We start from the raw sequence: 15,040 nt of genomic DNA, 5'->3' as shown, positions 1-15,040 counted from the left end.
CTAAAGAGTTTATGTACTTTGTAAATAAAGGATTTCTGGGTGTAAACTTTATCAGTGTGGCTTTTATTTATTGATAACATATAATTAGAGCTAGAAATGTCTTGTGTGTCTTTGTGCACTTAAGATTACGTCTTAATGATTTAAACATGGAGAAATGCAATAAAACAAAAAGTGAAATTTGAAGCTAACAGAAAAAACAAACTGAGAGATAATCCAACCTAAAGGCAACATTAAATCAACTTAAACTGGAAGTTTTTAAGCCATTAATCAAATATATTATTAATTTTCTGTAGTAAGCACAATGACGCTAATTATTTTATGCACATCCATCCGTTCTTGGATCAGCAGGATGAGACCTGCAGCTCTCCGGTTTCACCTGTTCAGTGACGGCTCAGGTTTTTATTTCTCCAGGTTTTTGCTGCATCCTGTTGCATCGGGCAGCTGCAGCTCGGTCAGCTCTGATCATTAACTGTTTGTCATTTAGTTTAACTGGTCCCAGTCCTGCAGGTTCACAGAGCACCAGCAGCATCATTATGGCCGCCGAGGGAAACCGAGCTCAGCTCTAAATTAGAACGGCAGAAAGAAATATTTGGACTGGACTTTAGCAGAAGTCGTGGCCCAAACACGTCCAAACCACCAGAACCTCAGCTGAAAATAACCAGGTTCACAGATCCGGTAAAGAATTTGTACTTCTGATGAACCAAATGTTTCATTTTGTAGAGGTGGACCAGTCTGGGATCCCAGTTTATCCAGCCTGGAACCAGCAGCAGAAATACAGCCGATGATACCAGCTGGTAGAGAAGTTACATTTATTTTAATAAGTCACACTGCTGCAAGACTCAAACACAACTTTCTAGATTAAAATTTTTTGATTTTAGGTGTTTCTACTAATGGATACTAGACTAGTATCCATTAGTAGAAAAAGGAAATCCATTATCTGACACCAAGTTCACTTTGATTTATTTATCAGGAGAATATTAACACGATCATCTCACAACATGTCCAGGATTTAAACACAAATCTGAAAATCCTGCAACTTTCTGCTGGAAGATCAGAACCACTGTGGCGTTCAGGGTCCAGATCAGAACCACCGTGGCGTTCAGGGTCCGGATCAGAACCACCGTGGCGTTCAGGGTCCGGATCAGAACCACTGTGGCGTTCAGGGTCCAGATCAGAACCACTGTGGCGTTCAGGGTCCAGATCAGAACCACTGTGGCGTTCAGGATCCAGATCAGAACCACTGTGGCGTTCAGGGTCCAGATCAGAAACTACCGTGGCGTTCAGGGTCCAGATCAGAACTACCGTGGCGTTCAGGGTCCGGATCAGAACCACTGTGGCGTTCACGGTCCAGACGAGTCCAGATTCCACTTTGCAGTTAATTATTTACACATGACTTCTGTACTGCAGCAAAGATCTGGGTTGGCTATGAATCGACCTATAATCATTAACAAAACTAATAATTTAGATAACTATTACAAAGTCAGAGCAACATTTGATTAACAATAAACAGTTCAGTGTCAGTTACTGTCTATAAATACCAACAGGCTCAAACGGTGCAAAACCCCCTGAAATGGACAATGAAGCAGGACTTTAATTAGTTACCCAAAGCTCTTTCATCTCCGCCCAGACATAACTTCATGAGACTTTTAGTAATTTTAATGAACTTTGGAGAAGTTCTCAGAACCAGTCAGAATATTCTGCTCTGATCCTGGAAACAATGGCAGCTGTTAGCAGCTGTTAGCAGCAGTTAGTAGCTGTTAGCAGCTGTTAGCTGTTAGCAGCAGTTAGCAGCTGTTAGCTGCAGTTAGCAGCAGTTAGCAGCTGTTAGCAGCAGTTAGTAGCTGTTAGCAGCAGTTAGCAGTTAGCAGCTGTTAGCAGCAGTTAGTAGCTGTTAGCAGCAGTTAGCAGTTAGCAGCTGTTAGCAGCAGTTAGCAGCTTCTAACAGCTGTTAGCAGCTGTCAGCAGCAGTTAGCAGTAGCACTGTGTCTGCGCGGCTAGCATGTTGCATCTGCACATCGGCTGCTCTTCAGCTCCTCCAGAAGACCAAATAAAACCAAAATCCAGACTTTTTCCTTCAGTCAGAAAATCCAGTCAGTAGATGCAGAAAACATGAAGCTGTGTGTAACTGTGGATCCAGGCTTCTGGTGAAAGGCGGACCAGCAGACAGAGGAAGAGGAGCCGGAGTCTTGTTGAAGAGCAACGGATGAACAAAGAGAGTTCTGCTTCCAAAGTTGGATTTTCACACGTTAAACTCATTTTCCTCTTAAAATTAAATCTAATTTGTCCATCTTAAGAACTCATCACAATCCTGCAAGACCAAACGGTTTCTGGCTGATTTATCTGCTTATTACGAGACAGAACAAACCTCTTTAGCTCTTTGTGGTCGGAAACCTGCAAAGTTACAGAACTCTCAAAGCATGTAATGTTTCTTCGTTTCTCCAGTGTTGCTACATCTCAGGGGCATTAAGTCGCTCTGAGTGAGTAAAATTAGAAGCCTCTCTGGATTCAAGCAGAAAAGTTTTGTTCCTGAGGCAACATCCAACCTCTGCCTTACTTAGCATCAGATAAACATGGCGTCATAACGCTCCATCATCATGCATTTCCATTAAAGGTCAAACTTTTTTATGCAAACATGTGACAGCGCCGCATCCGTTCTTGTTCTGATCTTTACGTCAGGTTGCTGATTGGCCGGAGGGAGATGCTTGAATCAGAAAACAGCGTTTTACATTTTTAAAAAGGCCATGTCTGCTGAAAGTTAGATGGATGACATCTCGTTACTGGGCCGCCTGGAGGCGGGTGACTCAGTCTGAGCTGCTGAGGTGTTTACTCCATTTATTTATTTCCATGTTAATGCAGCCCAGCGCTCTGAATCATGTGAATCTGTTACAAAGATTCACATTCACATTCAAGCTCTATGGAGGCAGAAGAAATATTATTCTTCTGACAATGAAAGAACAAACTTCTCCATCCATCTGTCACTCCATCGACATTTTTCAGACTTGGTTAAAACATTAAAACTTTGTGTCATTTTGCTTCGACTGCAGATGATTCTACTCTGAGTTGCTCCGTCACCTGAAATACCAGGAATCCCAACAGAAATCTGGGCTGCTGTGGTGTAGGTTTATCAGACTGGGGTTCGGTTATCGCTGCTGATCACAGACTGTCACAACCAGACGACGAGTTTCTGGCTTTTAATCAGCAAGTTTGGGCAAAAGGTGTGCAATTCCACAAAACCAAATAAAGAAAACTAATTATAATCCAATGTAACACCCATTATCACATTAGCAGACGAGATCAGTCACATACTTTTCCTTCAAGCCTTACTACTAGGCCCAAAGCCGTTATTTAGAGCCGAAGCCACATTTGGTAAAACATGAAATAGACATTAATCTCACTGCTCTCTAATGTTACATTTTAATTGATAAAATAAAAGAAAGAAACTCAGTATGATAAAAATCACAATTTTAGAGTTAAGTTTAGCTTAGCTTAGTTTAGCTTAGCTTAGCTTAACTATAGCATCTTTAGGCCAAAATGAGCAAAAAGAAAATGTCCAGATTAATAAAATACACAAATGATCTGAAGCATAAAATACACTGCAGCTCATCAATCACTGATGCTCACTGTCCCAGAAACCAATAAACTGCCTCCAAACAAATTTCTTCTTCTTCTTCTTCATACATCACTGAAGGAAGCATTACTGCCACCAACTGGTAAGGGGTGTGACCACATTCAATCCTACTGTAACATATATTGTTTTAAAACATGATTTCTATGAAAACCATTTTACATCTAGAACAAAACAAAGCTCACAAGACAACCGCGCCCCCTAGTGGCGGAGCTCAAACCTGCATCACAGTTTTGATTACAGCTGGAAAAATGCTTCACTGAGCCTCTCCAGATAATTAACTTTACAATTAGAAATATTCCTCTACAAACTGTCAGATTTTCAACTGAAACTAAGTGGAAAAAACTCCAAATAAAAAAACTTTGACGTTTCAGAAAGTTCATAAATACTTGATTGTGTCACGTAAAATATGAAGCAATTTCCTGATCCTGCACACAGGATTATATCCAAACCTTTATGTGTCTCATGACAAATGTTTCCAGCTTGTTTCTGCCTCTGCAGGAAACTTCCCAGAGTAATCCCCTCCTCACACACAGAAAGAGCCAGTTTGTGTTTTACAACATCAACGCCACTGTGGATGCAGCAAATTAGCATTTTGACAAGTGTTGACTTTAATTATACATGATGATGCTGAACAACAAACACGCCTGAGACGATAATGGGAGAACGCTGGCACATTAGCCCAAATGACGGATTATTAACGTACAATCACACTCAGCCTGAACGGAGAGGAAGTGTGTGTGTGTGTGTGTGTGTGTGTGTGTGTGTGTGTGTGTGTGTGTGTGTGTGTGTGTGTGTGTGTGTGTGTGTGTGTGTGTGTGTGTGTGTGTGTGTGTGTGTTGGTGTGTGTGTGTTTAACCCATTTGGAAATATCATTAGGAGAGCTGTTATATCTGCTGCTCCATGTTTTCATCTGCATCATTACTGAGTGACAGGATGTGCTTCTGTCATCCAGTGTATGGAAGCCCATCTGTGCCATGAAAAAAAATTAAAGCCTTACTTCCATACTTCTGGTTTTTTACGAGAGTAAAAATAAAAAATATCTTTCAAACTCATAGTTAGGAGCTGCAGAGTCATAATTTTGACTTTTAACTTTTGACTTTCAGTCTTAATTATGAGATTTAAGGTCATAATAACCAGATTCAGAGTCACCATCTTAACTGTGAAAGTCGTAATTATGAGGCTAGAAGTCATAATTTTGACTTTTACGATTCAAAGTCAAAACCTCCTTGGAGAATCTTATGATTTTGATTTTGAATTTCATAGTTATGACTTTATGTCTCCTGATTATTACCTTAAAACTTTTAATTTTGACTTATTGTTGGACTTTTGTTGTATTTTTTCATGCTGGAAGTGGGTTTTGCAGAGAAAGGGAAAGTCATCATCACTGTTTGTTGATGCTGCTGCACAAACTGGATCCCAGTGCAGACTGGAAGGAGACGCTGGTCGACTCAGAAACACAGAAATTCATTTAAAACCAGACAAAACGACATGAAGAGGGTAAAAGTGATGATGTTCAGTCAAGCTTCCTGATGTCTTTACGGTTTCGTCTGGATTTCATCATGTTTCTGTGTTTTATTACAGTTACATCCAGATGCATCGCGCCAAAGGTTTGGTGTTTGTCTACGAGTTCTTCCAGGTTTCCTTTGCATCCATCACTCTGGCAGCGCCGGACAAACTAATCTTCTCCCTGTCTCCTCTCATTCCATCACTGTCGCCCAAGCAGCAGCATCAGCATCCGGCCGGATCATATCAAAGCACCTGGAGGACGAATTCGTGTCTCGCTGAGATGGACTGAGGTCTGGATTGCTTTCTGATGACCTAAAACTCTGCTGGCTGAGAGGAAATATGAACTGCTGGGCGTTTGGCCGTGCAGTTCACAAACTAGACCTGGAGTTAATCTGGGAAAGGTGAGAGATCACCTGGGTCAGCCTCGTTATCTAATGACGTAATGAAGCTGCCGCCGCCGTTCGGCCTCAAGAGGAGCGTTTTAATAAAGCCACGTAATTGAAGGCCGATGGCCGACATGCAGATGCTCCACAGAAACATTCCTGGATTTTAAATCCTCGCTGCTGCTTGCAGACAGAGCAGCAGAGCAGCTTCAGTCACACAGACACGGCGTTTCTCTAAACAGGTTTTAAAAATGTGTTAACTCTGTAATCTTTAGGCCAATATTTGGTTCTCCAACTAGATTCAGTGATGAAAAGTAAAGAACGATGCAGGCTGTCATATCGCGGAGCTTCACTCTGTAATATTTTACTGTAAAAACAAAGACTAAAGATTAAACTTTATGACAGAACAGCTAAAAAGAGATGAAAGTGGAAGAATGCCTCCTGCCTGTGAAAAGAAGATGGCGGCGTTTTGAATTGACTGATTTCCTTTTGACCTTTGACATCAAAGCAGAGATTAACTCTGATTCCACTCCATTTGTTTAGGTTTGGTGAAGAAGGCCATTTTCCTCAGTGTCTTCAGTGGATTTTGTGTCGTTTCCTGCAGAGGTTGTTGGTGCAGCGCCCCCACAGGCCAGGAGGGGAACAGGATGGTTCAACTCAGCAGAGAGGAAGAACCTCAGCAGCTGGAGATGGAACAACATTTTGTAACTTTAGGATTATTTTAGGACCAGAAATCATTTCTAGTGCTATCAGGAGAAATGACTGCTTGTTTTGGTTGTATTTACCCAGAATGCCCTGCTCTGTAGTCCTCTTCCTGCTGTTGGAGCAGCCTCCAGTTCGCTTCAGATACTAAGCGAACTACACCAGAGTTCACTTTAACCAACAAGAGGTTTTCAGATGGACTCACCTTTTGGCCGATTACACATCCAGACGTCCCAATAGAACCGGACTTAGAACCAGTAAACACAGAGTTCGGTTAAAGTGGACTAAACAGAGCTGCTGGGGATGCACCCTGAAAAAAGGTGCACTTTCTTTTTACCCTGACACTCTGGAGCTGATTGCTGGCAGCGAATCGCCCGGCCGGAGCGCAGTAACCAGCAGCAACAAACACAAAGTCAAAGCCCCGGATAAATATCCTCATTATGGTAAAGAAATATTCCCTTTCAGCGGTGAATGTGTCCGCTCGGCCTCCCAGCCTCCACATATCAGCCCAGAACAACTCCCATCAAATTACCATGTAAATTACTGGCTTACGAACCGCAGCGGAGCCGTGTTTTCATGATTGAACAGGCATATCTTTATTAAATAAAACACATAAAGAGAGTGTGATGTGAGCTCATGAATGCAGAGGTAGAAACACTGCAGGAGAAACATGTAAATGAGCAGACGGTGTGTCTGTGTGTTTACAGCCAGGCGGTGTGTGCGTCCCGCTGCACGCAACAAAACACGGCACAGATTTATGCCTCTGAGGGAAACCATTAGCGGCCTTCCATTTCAGCTTCCACCGCGCTTTCGAAAAAAGCTAAACAGACATGGAAATATTAGTAAAACTCACTAAAAGGCTGAAATGTTGTTGTTTAGTTTACCAGAGGGGAAAACAGCCTAAACAGTGAGGTTCAGGTTTAAGAAGCAGGAAATGGAGGAATGTAATTAAAATGATCATCAGATGGGATATTACAGAAAAGCTCTGACTCCAGAATGAGACTTTAAACTGTCAGGGTTCATCTCGGCCTCGGCTGCAGGACTTGGTCTGAAATAATGAGGATGTTGATCTGGAAGCTGCGACACTTTCTGACACTTCCATGTTTACCAGTTAACTGGTTTAGGTCTTAAAGCTTCACCTGAACTCAGAGTCGGTTTCTCCTGTCAGTGGAAATGAGAATCCAGTCAAACGATCGAACAACCGGGCCGAGGCCCATTCTTCAGCCGGTCTCGATCCGCAGTTCGCTTCTAGCTGTAAATCAGACTGGATCCGAAACGAGAGCCTTTTGTACTCCACAGCCACCATTACTGGGCTTTATGGTGAAACTGAGCCTTTCTGCTGCAGTGCAGGCCTGGTGGCATTGAGGGGCATTGAGGGGCATTGAGGGCATTGGGGGGCATTGCCCGCCCACAGACTCAGCCGTGCCCTCCCTGGACTGGAAGCTGTTTGTTGGTTTCACCTTAAAGTGTCCAACTTCCTGTTATTCCCATGTTGATTTGATGCTATAGAGGCTTCAGCATTTCCTATATCTGGGCCTTCTGTCACTTTTTTTCAGCAGTTAAAACTGTTTAATACGTTAAGACGTCACAACCTGCTTTTTCCGAGCCGCCTTAAACGCAACATGAGCACCAAGACGCCAGCTGGGTTTACACCTGTGTGCAGAGACACTCAGGTGTGTTTGAATCATGGCAGCAAACCAGCTAAACGCAAAGAACTTTGAACAAGTTTCCCCAAAACTAACAGACTGAACTGGGTTCAGTTCAATCTGTTACACAGTCGGTTCTGTTCGATGCCACAATGTCCATCATGGCGCCGCAGCCTGATCAGGTGATGTCGTTGCACAGGCTCAGTAGATGCATAGATTCATGCCACACTTTTCAGATTCCAGGGACCGTTTTCTCTCTTTTCAGTCCTGCAGCTGTTTGTGTTGCTCTATCACTTTAAGCACCATTTGCGCTGCATCTGTCTGACCTCAGAGGATCAGAGGTCTCCTCTCTGTGATGCATCCCGACACCCGGTCCGGTCCGGTCTGGTCCGGCCGGCTGCAGGATCATTATCACGCTGAGTTTCCCTCTGCAGCTGCAGTGACTGACAGCTTCTCTACCTGCTCTGACATGCAGGTAACAGGAGCAGCTAATTATTTCATGACTCTTGACTCTTCTGTCGCCTCTCCGTCTTTCCCACGGTGTTTTCAGCTTCCTGGAAGTCCCACACAGTGAAGTTTGCGTCCTCCTCTTCCTCCTCTCGGCTCTTTCAGGATTGAAGCTGCAATCTGTCTGCGAGGCAGAGATGGAGGATTTTTATTTCTCTGACAGCCTCCAGTTTCTCTGGCCCAGTGTCAGTTTTCTCCTCTGAACTGGCAGAACACAGGTGTGTGTGTGTGTGTGTGTGTGTGTGTGTGTGTGTGTGTGTGTGTGTGTGTGTGTGTGTGTGTGTATGTGTGTGTGTGTGTGTGTGTGTGTTTTCAGGCGGCCAGCGGCTCTGCACCGCGGCCTTAATGAGCCATCTGGGCCGACTGCAGGCTGGCCGCTCCGGCCCACACGGCCTCAAACCCAGCAGACCGCATGCAGGACGGCAGACATGTCAGAGCTCAGATCGCCGCGCTGACCCGAACGCAACGTCCTGCTGCAGGTTTAACGGGGCTGGGAGCAAATCTGAAGCTTCAGATAACAGAGGTTTATCGTGCTGCAGACACATCCTGTCCTCCAGGTTCTCCACCGGCTCCATCAGCTGATGTTTCTTGAGACGTGGAGCGGTCAGGTGAGGCTCCAGGTGAGTCTGGCAGTAGGAGAGCAGACACACCATGCAGGACTTCAGGGCCTTCAGTTTGGTTCATTCAGAACCAGAACCAAACATGGAGGAGCATTCAGATTCTACGCACCAGAAATCTGAAACAAACTTCCAGAAAACTGCAAAACAGTCGAAACACAGAGTTCCTTGATATGTAGACCAAAACTCAATAACTCTAACCAACATTTTAATGTATATTAATGACTGCATAACATACTGTACATAAATTGAAGTTGAATAATACTGAGTGTTTTAATAGTACCTTCCACAAGTCCAACATTAAACATTAATCAACATTTTGATGAGTGACAAAAATGTAATATTCCAATCAATTTGTTTAATCAATTTGCATTTTTGTGTTTTTAATTATCTAAAGCATTTTGATCCACCTGGCCCTGAAATATGGGATATAAATAAACTGGACTGAATTGATGCTGTGGTGAAACAATGAAGAGAAGAAGAGTTACGATCGATACAGTTCCAGTCATGCAGGTTTAAAGATGAATATAAATCAGAAATGAATAGAAAACAATCAATTTCACAATTATATTTTTATTCATCAATCACATGGTACATTTACACTTCTGATGAAAAGTTCACATAAAATCACCATGAAGCAAAATTTAAAATGCTTTAAATGTTATCATTAGAAATCAGTTTTAATTTGATGAACAGGTTGAAACATTGAATGCAGGTTTAAAACTGATCATCAATAAGATGTGAAAAATGAAACAAGATGACACAATCAGTAGATCAATGAAATAAACTATTAGATTTGACTTTATAACAATCAGAAGCAGAAAATATCAGATTTACTGCTGAGGATGTTTCCAATATCTTAAAATCATCTTCGTCATCATCATCAGATCAACGATCAGCCTGATTAACAGGACAGATGATCAGAGGAGCAGAGTTTTTACCTCCATCATTAAAACAAGGACTGAAGTATGGGTATAGTTTCTGAGTGAAGCAGCAGCCAGTAAAGGAGTAGATCAGAGCTGCAGCATCTGCATCATAGAAGGAGACCAGACCCTCATAATCCACAAACACCCCCACCTTCTGAGGACCAGGATGGAGACGGAGACGGACTGAAGGTCCAGCAAGAGCTTCATACTCATTTCCATTTCTCAACCAAATAGTCCAGAAACCGTTCTGAGGACTCAGTGTGATGTCTCCCTTCCTGTTGATGGATTCTCTGGCCACTCCTAAATCCCAGTTAGTCTTTCCTTTAACCTGAACCTCAAAGTAAAATCTGCCTGAAGAGAAACTCTGCTGTCCTAAACAGAAACACAGTTAGAAAATCTCTCTGGATTGTCTGGAAGTTTCTTCCTTTTATCTCCATGTTTCACCTGTTTTCCATCATCAGACAGGAAGAGTTCACGATGAGCCGAATCAGGATCCAGAGTCACATCAACAGCAAACTGCTGGATCATCTTCATCTCAGCCTCCATCAACTTCTCCATCATCATCTTCATCTCCTCCTGCAGCTGAGCCACAGCTCTCACCACTGTCCCCTTATATGATGGTGGATGAACTCTGACCTCTCTCCAGGTCCTGGTGGGTGGAGCATCTTTCAGGGAGGAGAATCTCTGCAGGAGGTGGAGGTGATCTTCATCCTGTGAGAGCTGCTTCACCTCAGAGCTCCTCTTCTCCAGCTCAGAGATCTCCTGTTCCAGGTCTGTGATGAAGCCTTCAGCCTGTTTCTCTGCAGCTTCCTGTTTGTCTTGGATCTCCTTGAGAGCTCCTTCAGGCGTCTCTCAGCAGACTCCATCAGAGCCATGAAGACCTGAACACCTCCAGCTTTCTCTCTGTATGCAGCATCTCTACTGATCTTCACCGACTCTCTGATCTCCTGGATCTTCAGTCGTCTCTCCTGGATCATCTCCTGAACTTCAGCCTCCGTCTTCCTCAGCTCTGCCTTCTTTCCTTCAGATTCTTCTCTCAGAGGAACAAACTTGTGGTTCTTTGTGGTCTAAAACACAGAGTGAGCAGACGCATGTCTGGTCGGTCCTGCAGAACAGCTCCAGAGGTTTATCGTGCTGCAGACACATCCTGTCCTCCAGGTTCTCCACCGGCTCCATCAGCTGATGTTTCTTGAGACGTGGAGCGGTCAGGTGAGGCTCCAGGTGAGTCTGGCAGTAGGAGAGCAGACACACCATGCAGGACTTCAGGGCCTTCAGTTTGGGTCCAGTGCAGACGTCACAGGGAACTTCTCCTGGTTTGGCAGCTTGTTGCTCTGAGCTGCTGCTGGCTCCCTGCTGAGCTTCACCTCTGAACTGATCAACCATCTCTTTGACTAAAGTGTTGACTCTCAGCTGAGGCCTGGAGGCGAAACACTCGTTGCACAGAGGACACTTGTAGGGACCATTTGTATCCCAGTGCTGAGTGATGCAGGTCTTGCAGAAGTTGTGTCCACATGGTGTGCTGACTGGATCAGTGAACACATCCAGACAGATGGAGCAGAGAAACTGATCTTTAGACTGCAGGTTGCTGCCAGAAGACATTTCTGAACTCTGAGGACAGATCAGGGAAACTTCAGTTAAACAAGTTGATTAAGGGGCAGAATTTAGTGTTTTAGATTCATGTTGGGCCTTTTATCACAGTCATGTGTTTTGATTGGCTGCTACTGTCATGATGGGTCTCAGAGAGCCAATCACAGACAGGCTGGCATTAGGATGATTTATTTTCTCAGTTAATCATAAACTTAAACAGGTTGGGAAGAGGAGGGAACAAAACATGAACTCAGCAAAACAACAGAGAATCTAGCAGAGCAGGAAACAAAACCGGGAACTGGAACAACTGGTGAAGCAGGTTGGTGATCCAACTGAACTGATTGAAAAGACTCAACTAGAATAAACTGAACACAACAGAAACTGTTCATGAATGAAAACATCAGAATCATTTAGAAAACCAGACAGGAAGAACAAACGATAGAAAAACTATGAACCATCATCTGCTTCCTTCTGATATCACAATAAAAGTCTTTAATAATTACTGTGTTGGTAGAAAACCAGTAAATCAGTTTCCTGCTGAACTCACCAGAATCAATCTGTTGATGAGAAGAAAATCCTGAACTCAGTTTGTAGGAGAAACGTTTTTGTCCACAGCAGCTCAGGCTTTGACCAACTTTTACTTTTATTTCTGCAGAGTGACGTTTTGATCTCATGACTCTGTTGCTCCACCTTAATGTGAGTCACTGTAAAGGTGGAGCTTATTGATCTTTGGCTTTTTTTCTGTAAGTTATAAAGGAATGAACAGAGTTTGATTCCTGTTGTAGTTCTTGGAGCTTTTTACCTTGCGTTCGGCGGAGTCACCAATATGAGCTGTTTTTATGGTGTGATGATTGAATGAATTGTTTATGTCCACTAGATGGCAGTCGCGAACATAGGTGATTGCACAAATGTCAAGAATAGGACAACAGAAGTAGTCAGTCATTAGTGAGACACCTGTGTGCAACTTGTATGAGCAAACGAACCAGAGCGACTTTAATAAAAGCATCTAAGAAGAAGCACAACGTCTGGTTCTCATCAAACACGAACAGAACATGGTGTCAGGAGTAAACTGAAGGAGTGAATTGAAAATCCGACCATGGAGCTGAAACCACCGGAGAGCTTAAAGCTGACGGGAAACGTGGATGAAAACTGGCGTGCTTTCAAACAACGCTTTCAACTGTGTGTCGCCGCAATGGGTTTGGAGACGAAGCCGGAGCCAAGAAAGGTAGCGATGTTGCTGACCATAGCGGGAGCGCAGGCTTTGGAAGTCTACAACACATTTGTGTTTGATGAACCTGAAGACAAAGAAAAGTTGGACGTTGTGCTGAGTAAATTGATGCTCACTGTTCACCGAAGAAGAATGAATGCTACGAGAGATACGTGTTTCGTTCCCGGATGCAGACTCAGCATGAACCCTTCGATAACTTTCTGACCGATCTGAAAGTAAAAGCGCAGTCATGAAATTTTGGCCTGCTGAAGGACTCGATGATCAGAGATCAGATCGTCTTTGGTGTACGTGACGGGAAGCTCAGAGAGAGACTGCTGAGAGAACTGGAGCTGACCCTGGAAACAGCTGTAAAGATGTGTCGGGCAAGCGAACTGTCTCTGCAGCAAGTGAGGACATTTTCTGAACTTTCAACAGGAACTACTTCACAGTTCAGTGATGGAGCAGCGGCAGTGGGAGCGGTGTCCTGCCACAAGAAACGACATGCACAAACCAGGCAGCTGCAAGAGGGAGCCATTATCAACTGTAAGCGCTGTGGATCAAGGCATAAGTGAGACAATGTCCTGCTTATGGTAAGCAGTGTTAAATTGCCGTGGACAGAATCATTTTGCAAAGCAATGCTTTAAGAAGAGGAAAGAAGAAAAGAAGAGGAATTGTGTAAACTTAGTAGATGAAACTGACCTAAGTGACACATTCTTTGTCGGTGTTGTGAATTGTGAAAATGAGTCAGAAAAAGTGCAATGTGTTGACAGAGATGATAAATGGACAATTCCTTTGTTAGTAAACGGAACCACAATTAAGTTCAGATTGGACACAGGTGCGAAGGCGAATCTCATAAGATATCTGATATAAAAGAAATGCAAGTAAAACCTCACATAAAAGAAGTCAAGTCAGGTCTAAGAGACTATAATGGACAATCAATTGAATGCATTGGAACATGTCAGCTGAATGTAACAGTTAAAGGAACAAAACATCTTGTGTTCTTCTCTGTTGTAAAAGAGGATCGAGAATCACTTTTAGGTGATAAAATCTTGTGAAGAACTTGGACTGGTGAAAAGAGTCTACCACATAAACACTGAATTTAATGAATCTAATAACCCGATTGATGCAATGCTTCAGGATTATGAGGATGTCTTTCAAGGATTAGGTTCTGTACCCTGCACATATAAGATTCAGTTAAGAGAGGGCGCGCAGCCTGTTGTTCATGCTGCACGTCGCATTCCAGCGCCACTGCGAGAGAGGTTGAAAAATGAGTTGGATCGAATGATCAGGTTGGGAGTTATTCAGAAAGTGGAAGAGCCCACAGATTGGGTTAATTCCATTGTGATTACAAAGAAGAAAAATGGAGAATTAAGAATATGCATGGATCCAAAAGATCTAAATGAGAACATCAGAAGAGAACATTATCAAATACCCACTCGAGAGGAAATAATCAGTGAAATGTCCGAAGCAAGTTATTTCACCAAGTTGGATGCATCACAAGGATTCTGGCAAGTAAAGTTGGATGAAAGCAGTACCAAGTATTGTACTTTTAACACACCTTTTGGAAGATACTGTTTTCTAAGACTTCCTTTTGGAATAAAATCTGCACCAGAAATATTTCATAGAGCAATGGAGAGGATCATAGAAGGCTTGAATGGAGTAAGAGTCTACATTGATGACATCATCATTTGGGGATCAACTGTTCAAGAACACAATGACAGATTGAGACGCGTCATGGAGCGCATACGGAAAATGGACTGAAGCTCAATAAAAATAAATGTGAGTTTTGTGTCAAAGAAATTATGTTTCTTTGAGACAAACTATCTGGACGAGGTGTTCAACCAGATGAAGATAAAACACAAGCCATTTTAAAGATGCCACCGCCTGCTGACAAAACGGGTGTTCTGCGCATCATGGGCATGATTAATTTATAGGAAAATTCATTCCCAATTTGAGTGCAAGGATGACTAACATTCGCAGACTCTTGTACAATGACAGTCAATTCCAGTGGACAGAAGTTCATGAACAAGAGTGGAAGGAACTGAAAAAATATCTGACTTCAGAACCAGTGCTTACCTTCTACGACCCTACTAAAAAATTAAAACTGTCGACAGATGCCTCAAAAGATGGACTTGGAGCAGTTCTTCTTCAAGCTGAGAATGACCAATGGAAATCAGTAGCTTATGCATCCAGAGCCATGACAAAAGCTGAATGCAGATATGCTCAGATAGAAAAAGAATGCTTGGGGCTGGCTTATGGGCTAGAACGGTTTCATAACTATGTATATGGTTTACCATCTTTTGTAGTTGAAACAGATCACCGACCATTGGT

The 15,040-nt window shown here is 43.1% G+C and overlaps 1 pseudogene; it reads right to left on the bottom strand.

Annotated features, from left to right (window-relative positions):
• Positions 1–9,772: 9,772 nt before the first annotated feature.
• Positions 9,773–12,148, bottom strand: LOC129352222 (E3 ubiquitin-protein ligase TRIM21-like; annotated as a pseudogene).
• Between the last annotated feature and the right edge of the window lie 2,892 nt (positions 12,149–15,040).

This window comes from Poeciliopsis prolifica, unplaced genomic scaffold (assembly GCF_027474105.1).
Source record: "Poeciliopsis prolifica strain line A6 unplaced genomic scaffold, Auburn_PproV2 SCAFFOLD073, whole genome shotgun sequence".
In the NCBI taxonomy this organism is placed as follows: domain Eukaryota; kingdom Metazoa; phylum Chordata; class Actinopteri; order Cyprinodontiformes; family Poeciliidae; genus Poeciliopsis; species Poeciliopsis prolifica.
The sequence above is the reverse complement of the archived record's forward strand: the minus strand, read 5'-3'. Positions and strand labels throughout refer to the sequence as shown.